Here is a 10,455-nt window from a genome sequence, read left to right on the forward strand (position 1 = left end):
GTCAGCATAAATCCATTGATGCTGAGGGATATGCTTGGAGTCACGTCATCAACATGGAAGAAAGGGTCCGGGGCGGAGACGTTAGACAGAGTGAGCAGCCTCCGGGCTCAGCCGTGCTGCACGCTATTCAAACACCTAGCAAGAGACCGTCCCTGCCCCCAAACAGCTTCCAGATGAAATAAATGAGCCAGACACAAGCGCAGACAGGGAAACCGAGTCACGGAATAAAGGACTTGCGCCAGGCCACACGCTCAATGAGTGGCAGAGGTGAGACTAGAACCCAGGTCTCACTACACTGCCCTAGCCACTGGACCACACTGCTGTTTGGGAAAGCCCGGGGAGAAATTCACTGGGGATCTGCCCTGGGTATTGACCCAACCGGCCATGACACGGGAACAGAGCTGGCCCGCTCACCTAGCCAGCCACAGGAAATATTTACAGGACACACGGCGCAGTTGCCTGACTCCTGCGGCCTGAGAGCTGGCGTCTGCCGTGCAGGGGAGCACACGGTCAGCGCCTGGAGCATGGGCCACCTCCCTAGCCCTAGAGCCTGGCTGAGTGACCCCCTCCAATAACCCAGCACCTGGGACAGTCGTCTCAGGATGGCCAGCTCTGCACAGCCAGGTGTGCCCTGGGGGAGAGGCCTCGGGGGTTCCCCTGAGCGCTCAGCACAGGGACGGCAGGGGAGGGGGAACAGCCCCCTGCCACACCATCCTTGCGACGCGCTCTGCAGGCAAAGGCACGGAGCCCCAGCGCCAGGGAGCCGGCGGGTCGCTGCACAGCGGGACGCTCCCTGGGCGTCAGGCCATGTCCTTTGATGGATTCATCCCTGGAGCCGGCCCAGTACACGCTGCGCCTTCCAGCAGGCTCCGCGCCCGCAATCTGCCAGCCGAGCCGCTCTCCCCGTCCCCCTGGCATGGCTTACGCCGAGCTGGAAGCCAAGGAGAGTCGGGGACTGTTGCAATCTGCCTCCCGGCCCGGACCCCTGCAGCATCCCCCGGGCCAGCCTGTGCTGCCGGGGGCCGCGGGGACTTAGCCAAGGAACCGCAGCACCCAGATCCCCTGCTGTGCCAGAGCTCAGGGAAGACAGGGCTGCTCCTGGTCCTCGGGGCTGCTTTAGTTAGAGCCACCTCCGGGCTGCTCTACCCTATGCCAGCTTGCAACGACCCCATACAGACCATTCCTCTTGCCACAGACTCTGCACTGTCTCACACACTGGAGAAATCCCTGCCCCCAGCTACCCAGCTCTGGACTGGGACTCAGGCGAGGTGGGTTCTAGTCCTGTCTCGGCTGCTCAGTGAGCTTGGCTGAATCACTTCCCCCTGCCCTGCCTCAGTTTCCCCATCTGTGAAATGGGGAATCGCGATCCTGTCCTCCTTTGTAAAGTGCTGTGGGCTCTAGGGAGGGAAAGGGCTGCGTGAGGCGATTGTAACTGGAGGCGAGGAGCTGCCCCTCGGTATCCGGAAGGCTGCTCCGTTACAGTTCAAAGGTCTCACCCCTTGGGGAGCTGCTAGCACCATGACTGGTGATAGCTGAACATCTCCCCCCACCCCAGCTGCCAGCTTAGGATAACCCCAGCCCATTATTAGCAATCGTTATTACAGCGGTGCCTGGAGACCAGACCAGCTGGGACCTCCTTGTGCCAGGGGCTGTACAAACCCAGAGTCCCTGCCCAGCACAGCTAACAACTGGGGCAGGGGAGAGAGACAGAACAAGAACCCCCAAGCTCTTCCATAGCTCTTCCCAGCAGTAGATCTCAAAGCACTTTACAAAGGAGACCAGTGTCATTATTCCCGTTTTTACAGATGGGGAAACTGAGGCAGGAGGCTGCCATGACTTGCCCAAGGCCACCCACGAGGCCAGTAGCAGAGCCAGGAATAGAACGCAGGTCGTCTGAGACTCAGTTCCCATGGGTTGGGACCTTGCCCTAACACTATGTTTGTTGGCAGTCCGCTCTGGGCCTGGCACTCCCACTCCCTCCAAGCGTTTGATAAAAGGTCATTTAAAAAAAAGAACCGACATAAAACAAGCTCCAATTGATTTACACACACACACACACGTGTGCAACCGCACACATGGCCAGCTCAGCCCCATAATTAGAAAGGTGAGTAATTAGTTAATTAATCACCGCTCCGCGATCGGCTCTCTCATTAAGACTCTGATTATTCTCCCGGAAAGTTTCCTGGTCCAATCAATAGTCATCAAAGCCCCTTTATGGACTGATGAGTTGCCCTTTGCAGCTCCGTTTCATTAAAACCCAACGCGGAGGTGGGGGGGGGGACTAATTCTTTATGGATTTGGCATTAAGAGCAAGGGGCTGGATCTCGAGAGATTTGCCTCCTTCCCTCTCAGGCAAAATTCTCATTGAAGTCCCAGGGGCGTTTTCCCTGAATATGGCCCAGCTAACACACTGGCACGTTTATAGCCCTTCTTATCACAGAAACTCAAGGTGACGTACCGTCATTCCCTTGTTATGATTTATTTGTATTTTATGAATTCCAAGGAGCCCCCATCAAGGATCCGGCCGCCCCAGACAGACAGCAGCAAGGCAGCTCCTCCCCATCCCCTTGAGATTGGTCAATATCATTCCCCCCCGCCCCGGCTGCAGATGGGTAAACCGAGGCACAGAGAGGCTAAGCTGGGCATTTTTCAGACGTAGACCCTGGTTTGGGGAGCCAATTGGAGCTGGCTGGTCTCTGATTTTCAGAGGGTGCTGAGTACCCACAAGTCCAGGTGGGAGCTGCGGATGCTCGGCGCCTCCGAGGAGCAGGCTAATCTGGGTACTGAAAAGCACCCAAAGCTGGTCCCACTTCTTCTCCATTCATGCCCCCTCGGGCTGTGTCTGTGCCCGGATCACTGTCACCTCCAAGGCGCCGCTTGGCCACTTAGCTCACGGCAATAGCAGCTCGGTGTCTTCGAGCCGACGGTCCTGCCTTCAGTCCTCACAGACCAGCACCCGACTCCTCTGGGAAATCTCCCACCTTCGCTAATGCTGCCCCACTCCGGGTCTGTCTTTACAGTAGCGTTAGCCCAGGCTCTGACCTGGGTGCTGCCCCTAAACCCCCCTCCCGTCCACACAAAAACCCCTCCCACTAGCTGGCCCGGCTGCGGGGATAGAGAGCCCCGGGGCTGCTTTCACTAGGGCCGGTAACCTGCCCTCTTTACAGCCAGGATGCTGGCTAAACCCTCGAATGCTGATAGTCCTCCAATGCCTTCCCACAATTCCCCCCACGTGCCCAGAGGGACAGACAAGTTCATCCACAACTTTCACTTGGAATGAACGACAGAGCGGCTCAGCTTCCAGTGCAGCACAAAGCACCATGGGATATGTCCTCCCCCGAACGTCTAGCAGCACACGTGGGGGCGTGCAGCATGGGCGAGGACGCACACGCCCTCGGGCGGGGCTTTGCAGCGTGGTCTGTTACACCCCCGGGCACGGCTCACCTGGGTGCTCAGACCCCGGGGCCGATCATCCGGGCTGCCTGGAGCAACAACGCACCCTGGCTGTAGCAACAGTCAGAGCATTGGCCCAGCTCTCTACCACCACGTCGTTTAACCTAAAGCAGGTGTGGCACCAACTGCTCGCACCAGAGTCGTGCCTCGCTGGCTAGATGATGGAGTCTAGCCTTTGCTGCGGCGGTGGCTTTGGTGCGGTCAGACCCCGGCATGTCAACGTAGCACTCGACAGATGCTCCCCTGCGGGGTCGGTCTCAGGTTTCCCTTCACCCTGTTTCCCGAGGAACGCCAGCCCCCGCCGGGAGCGCCACCCCCGGGCGCACGCCCACACACAAGCCCCAGCACCTTCTTTCACGGCTACCTTCCATCGCAGGGCAGCAGCCCATGCGCAAAGGAAGCACAACCAAGGGGGAGGCCGTGCCGCAGTTGAGTGGCGTCACGACCCCGGATGCCAGGTTGCAACACCACTCAAATCTGCGGCAGTGCTAAGAAGTTGCGTGTGTTAAAAGTTGTGGTTTCCACACAAAAACCACGCCCCACCGTACTCTTACAGCCAATGCCGGGGACTCCATCACCTCCCTAGGCTGCCTGGTCCAGTGCTTACCTGTCCTTATCCTTGGGACGTTTTCCCCACTATCTACCCTAAATCTCCCTTGCTGCAAAGTCAATTGATTCTTGTCCTACCCTGGGTGGCCACAGAGAGCAATCAATCAGCGTCCTCTTTATCACACCCTCTTAGGTATTTGAAGACTGTTATCTTGTCCCCGCTCGGCCTTCTCTAGACTAAATGTTCCCCTTCCTTTCAACCCTTCTTCACAGGTCTCGTTTCCTAACCCTCGTGTCAAATGATTCCCCACAGGCTGAGTTGGAAGTGGGGAAAGAGCTAGACAGACCAGAGTAAAGAAAAGAAAAGAAAAGAAAAGGGGGAGAGACACAGAGAGAAACAACCGCAGGAACTTTTCCAGTGGGAATCCTGAGGTGTATAAAGATGTATCACTTTGCTGGTACCAAACGGAGCTGAGTTACCATTGCTTAAGCCACACAGCGCGGATTACGCGTCAAACTGCGCCTTGCTTTCTGTCCGAGCTCCATCGAGAGCCTGTCATCTGAAGCGGGCCACCTAGAAGCCCCTTCCCTGTCCTTGGTGGGTTATGTACCCAGCCCCTGGCAAACTCCAGGCTCAACCCTGAGCCAATGCAGTCACCAGGGTGAGCTGTGGTAAAAGCAAAGGGCTCCTGGGTTCTCCAACCAGCTCTGGGTGGGAGTGAGGACTAGTGTTCAGAGCAGGCAAACGGAAGCCAGGACTGCTGAGGTCTATTCCCAGCGCCGCGTGGTCTAGTGGCTACGGCAGGACACCTGGGTTAGAACCCCAGCTCCACATGGGAGTGATGTCTAGTGGTTAGAGCAGGGTCAGATTCCTGAGGTCTAGTCCCATCTCAACCCTTTCTGTGCCTCAGTTTCCCCGTCTATAAAACAGAGGTAATGATACCAGCCTGCCCCCAAGTGGGGTTGTGAGGTTTCATGAATTAAAGTTAGTAAGAAACTTTGAGACCCCTGGACTGAGGGCAGAGAATTATTACGCACGCCAGCCCAAACCAAATTATTTCTTTATTTCCTATCCCATCATTTTAAGCAGACAGAAGCGAATACTCATTGCCCTCTTCAAAGGCCCTGAGGGGGTTTCTAAGGGTCGAGGCAGCCTGAGCCACGCTGATACATCAGGACCCAGATCAGGACGCAAGACACATGATACCGAGAGCTGATGTGAGCGCCTGACAAATCGCATCATAGATATCAATTACCAGCCAGCAGCTCTGACAAAGAGACGTTAAAACCCCCACCAAATAAATAACGCCGTCGCTTTGCCACAGCGGTAACCCGGAGGTGAACGCTTTTCCCATTTGCTCTAATGGCCCCAGGCGGGGAGCTGAGATTTAAGACATTATATCTCCTCTTGAAATCAACGAGAGATTGGGAGCTGGGGCCATGCGGAGCGCAGCTGGAAATAGACTGAGAGGCAGATGCCCTGCAGAGGGGGGTTCAACAGATACCGCCGCTGTCCTCCACACACACATAGTGATAGCCGGGTGTCTTGGTGTGGGCGCACGTGGGAGCAGTGTCTGTGCACATATGGGTGCGAATGGGAGGGGTGAACAATTGCGAGTCTCTCCCCCACACACCTGAACATGGACACGCACAGCCATTCCTCCGGGCCCATCCGCTCAATCACCCTCGGGTGCGCCTGTGCTGTGACACACACTTATACACTCCCTTATGCACGCTCGCCCTCCGCTCTCAGCCATTCGTACCCATTCGCTCACACCCACTCACAGCCAGGCATGCTGACACGCACGCTCCCAAGCTTTGACACGAACCCACTCAGCTCCCGATCTCTGACCTCGCACACATCCCAACGTGCTCACTCGGACGCTCACACTCACCGTTCCACCCGCTCGGGCACCGTCTCGCACACGCACTTTTGCACGCCGTCGGGCGTGAAACCGCTTTGCACGCGCCGCTTCCTCCATCACACTCAGCAAGGAGGTGTTGAACGCCCCAGCCTGGGGGAGCCGAGATATCGAAGAGACCGGAAGGACTGGGTCGGTTGCCCGCCAGAGCGGAAGGAGAGGGGCCTGGCCTCCAAGCTGTTCTCCGCTCAGAGGAAACAGGGCCACAGACTCAGGAGGGGTCAGCGATGCATCCTTGCCTAGCTGCCTGGGCCGGCCAATGGCATTCACAACACTCACCTGGAAGGTGGTTGAGCCCTGACGAACTCATCAGAGAAGCGGCAAAGGGATTGGGCCCGGCCCCAGGAGCAGGCGATAAGTAAGTTCAGGGCCCGTCCAGGTCAGAATCGGGTCTCCGGTTCTGATGCACCATTTCCAAGCGGGGCAGCTGGTGCCTCGCTTCCCACACCAGACCTCCGCTGCCCATCCACACTGCTTAGTGTCCCAGCACCCCTCTGCCTGCCTCTGCCGCTTGGGGGGACAGGGCATCATTCCTTGCACACACCGGGCTGTCCCTTGGAGGCACGGTCCCGCTACTTGTCAGCCGCCCTTCGCCTCGGCTGACAGGCGCGTCGCTGCCCCCCGACCCTCTGTCAGGAAGGATTTGCGGGCCCGGAGCTGGCCTGTCAGAGCGACTCGGAGAAGGGAGCAGCCTGTAGGGGGGCAGGGGGCAGTGTGGGGGGTGAAAGAACATGTGGATGTCAGAGGAGGTATTTGGGGAGGGACATAAAGGCTGGTTGGCGGGAGTCAGACCAGGAGCAGTGGGTCAGCCGGAAACCCTGCCCTGATACTCATCATGGGGCTGGGAATCATACAGCACATGCCTGTATAAAGCCAAAAGTCCTGCCGACCTCCAGTGCAGAGAGATTAATGCTGGGGTCCTGGCCACATTCAAAGGTGGGTAACGTCCATTCAGCCTGCCATAACCCCTTCCCAATCTCTGATTTCAACCCTCCTGAATTCTTTGCTCCCTGCCCTAACCTAGTGCGCAGTGTTCCTGTGAGCTTTTAAACAGCTGCCTAGTCCCACCCCAGAGGTAGCTGCCTTGCAGGTGTAGGCACACATGGGACTTGATCGTGTAAGGCTTTGTGTGCCAGCTCACTGGGGTGGCACAGCTCTGCGACCAGGTGGTCCCGACCTCTCTCACGGCGGCTGCTCCCCTGGAAGGTGAAGCCCTGCATCCCGCACCTTGGCCAGAAGCTCTATAGCATGGGAGTGAAGTAGAGGCACCTGGGGCTGGCATGAGATAAGGGGGAGCTGTGAGCCCTCCTGGGCTGTTCTGGGTACCCAGAGAGTTCCTGTGTCGGAGAACAGCTGGGTTCTTCTCAGGGCGCCCGGGCCATCCGGCTGGCACAGCCCCCACAGCCCCACAATGGGTGCTTAGGTCGGATCAGGGGGGAGGGATAGCTCAGGGGTTTGAGTATTGAGTAAACCCAGAGTTGTGAGTTCAATCCTTGAGGGGGCCATTTAGGGATCTGGGGCAAAAATCTGTCTGAGGATTGGTCCCCCTTTGAGCAGGGGGTTGGACTAGATACCTCCTGAGGTTCCTTCCAACCTTGATCTTCTATGATGGCCACTAATCAGCAGGGTGCAGGGCTGCTCCCACCAGTGCTGCGTCTGCCTTTCCCACACTCGCCATCGCCCGCCTGTCATCTGGTGCCACCGCGGCCCCTGCCAGCCCTGGTATTTCCGCTCCTCTGACTCGGAGCCGGAGCCCTGCACCTCGGAAAGGTCAGGCGCAGAGAGGCCGGCTGCCTGGTGAGGAGTGACCCTCCCCTCACCCCGGAGGAGCTCCGGCGCACAGCGGGACCTCACACCAACCTACAGCCCAGGGCTGAAACCTGGCCGGCCCTGGGACCCCTGAGCTACTGGCACACCCCAGCACATTCACTCACACAGCTAGGCTCACACACATTCATTCATACACACCCCTATGCTCACAGTCACACACTGGCGGTCGCCTGCACATTCCCACCGCCCTGCACCAACACAGATTCACACACACTTGCTCTCAGACACACACACACTTTGATGCTTTCACACGCCCAGACACACAGCCCTGTACACCCCACCTGTCTATCGAGGGTCTCACTGCAGTGCATGGCGTGCCGTACCTGAGTGTCACCCACAAATCAAGACAGACGCACGCACCCCCTGTAGAATCTCACACTCCTCCCTTAGTGCACAACCAGCCGTGCCCACACGCGCACCCTGCCCAGGCGGCCTCAGTCACACCCCTGCCCCCGGAGGCTCGGACTGGCCCTAGGGTCTGTGCATCGGAGAACGGAGCTGGGTGCCTGCTGCAGGATTTCGCCGTGCAGCCGGGAAAGTCAAATAGCCCCCTCTCCCCCCTCCAGCTCAGGGCAGGGAACCTGGGCTCTCCGCCTCACACCCGGGGCGGAAGGGGAAGTTTTACGCCTTGGCCCAGCAGCTCCGAGGGGGGTGGGGGGGAGAAATCAGGCCCCTGCAGCCAAGGGTCTCTAAAGCCAAGGCCAAGACGACGCTGGATCCCCACTGCCCCAGGCCTCAAAGGCCAGCTTTGATCAGAGCCGCCACTCCCGGCTCCCCAGAAAGGCAGAGCATCCTCTCCCTCCCCCGAGCCCCCCTGATCTCCAGCCAGTACCTGCCCTTCCCCTGCCCCCGGCCCAGGGAAGGCTGGTGCCCTGCCGGCCGCAATCAGAGCTTATGACCCACCCCGAGACGCTCCCCTCCTGCCCTCGGCCTTGCCAGATGCCCACGTCACAGGCGAAGCATCGAACTCCCGGGCTGCCGGCCAGCCGGAGCCAGGACGGGGCTAGAAGTCAAGCAGAGATGGCACGCTCCTGTGGCAAGGGCAAGGGAGTGTGGAGAGGAGAGAGTCGTCCAGGTACCAGCTCTCACTCCCATCACGGCTTAGCCGTAGCCACAGGCCGGCTCGCCCTGGCACGGCTGCCATGGGACCGGCTGGAAACCTGGATCCCACGCCTAGAACCTGGGATTGTTTGCTGGATCATGGCCCCGCTTGGGCCCTGTGGCCTCTTAGACCGAAGGGACACTGAGACCTGAGGGTCTCCTACAGCAGGGCCCCTTGGGGCTGGGGGGTCTCGGCAGCAGGGTCTGGAGTCGGTTTGAGGGGCTCCTGGATGGGGCCTCTCAGATTAGAGGGTCCCCAGGCTCAGGGCTCTCAGAGTGGGGCTTCCCCGGATGAGGGTCCTTCTCCCCACCAGCCCAGACTGGTGGATATGGCCGGTGAGGAGCAGGCCGGTGGGGGGGAGCAGAGCTCCCAGCTCCCAGCCGGAGAGAGGGATGGAGACAGCCAGGGAGGAAGGAGAGAGGATGGCCCACACAGGCAGAGAGACGGGGCTGGAGGGGGGATACACAGGGAGCACTGGGGTGTCGGGACAAGTGCCTGTAGCGGCTCTGCGCCCCAGCCCTGCACACACCCCCTGCCAGGGAACATGGAGGATGTTCCCGCCGTGGCCAACACGCCTCATTTCCTCTCTTTGTTCAGGGCACTGCTGCAATTAGCCACACGCCTGAGCCAACGGCTCCCCGCAGTTACCCAGCAAGCCCCCAGCCACAGGAACTAGCCACAGTGGGGGCAATGGCAACACGTGGGGCCTGGTCCGCAGCTGGGGGTCCTGCAATAATAAATAATCCTCAGGTCACAATGATACAACAGGTTCGATTCAGCCCCCAAAGCCGTGATGCGATCGCCTGCCTGGGAGACGCGCTGGTGGCTTTCCACTGCAGCACATGCCAGGCTGTTCTCGAGTCCCTCCGGGCATCCGTGGTGTCCTTTGCTGGGAGGCAGAGAAAGGACGTCCAGTTCCCCCCGCAAGCTCTCTTCCACCTCCCTCGCCTGGCGCCCGGGGACCGAGCTGGCTCGCTGCCCCCGGCTGGAGCTGGTGACTGCCTGGGCGCTGCCAGCTCTGGGAAGCGGACACAATCCCCGGCTGGTTTCTCATGCGCTCTGGAGTCGGTTTGTTTTTCGGAAGAGCCTCTCAGAAGCGGGAAGGACGCGGCGTCCCCAAAGCAGAGACGAGGACAGCGGCGGGGACCGCGGGAGACGTCCCGGCAGGCGGTGCTGAGAAGACAGGCAGCGAAAAAGGGCAGAGTGCGTCCCGGGGGGCTTCCTGCTCTGTCCAGGGGTGAAAAGGAACCCAGGGGTCCAGATCCGCAGCTGGTACAAATCCACAGAGCTCCACTAAGTCCGTTATTATTCCTATGACAGAAGCCCTGAGGCCAGGTGCTGGCCCCCGACAAAGAGACAAGACAGAAGGGGAAGCAGAGGAAAGCAACATGACCAAGGTCACCCAGCAGCTCAGTGGCAGAGCTGGGACTAGACCACGCCCAGTGCACTAGACCATGACGTCTCCCACAGCCAATGGTGCCACACAAGCTAGCTTAGGTGCAGACCTGGCCCCCAGTTGGCACAGTATTCGAGCACCTCCCAGTCTTTGCTGTACTCCTTCCAGGCCCCGTGGAGGGCAGGGCAGGGCTGTTCAATCAG

This window comes from Chrysemys picta, chromosome 24 (genome assembly GCF_011386835.1).
Source record: "Chrysemys picta bellii isolate R12L10 chromosome 24, ASM1138683v2, whole genome shotgun sequence".
In the NCBI taxonomy this organism is placed as follows: Eukaryota; Metazoa; Chordata; order Testudines; family Emydidae; genus Chrysemys; species Chrysemys picta.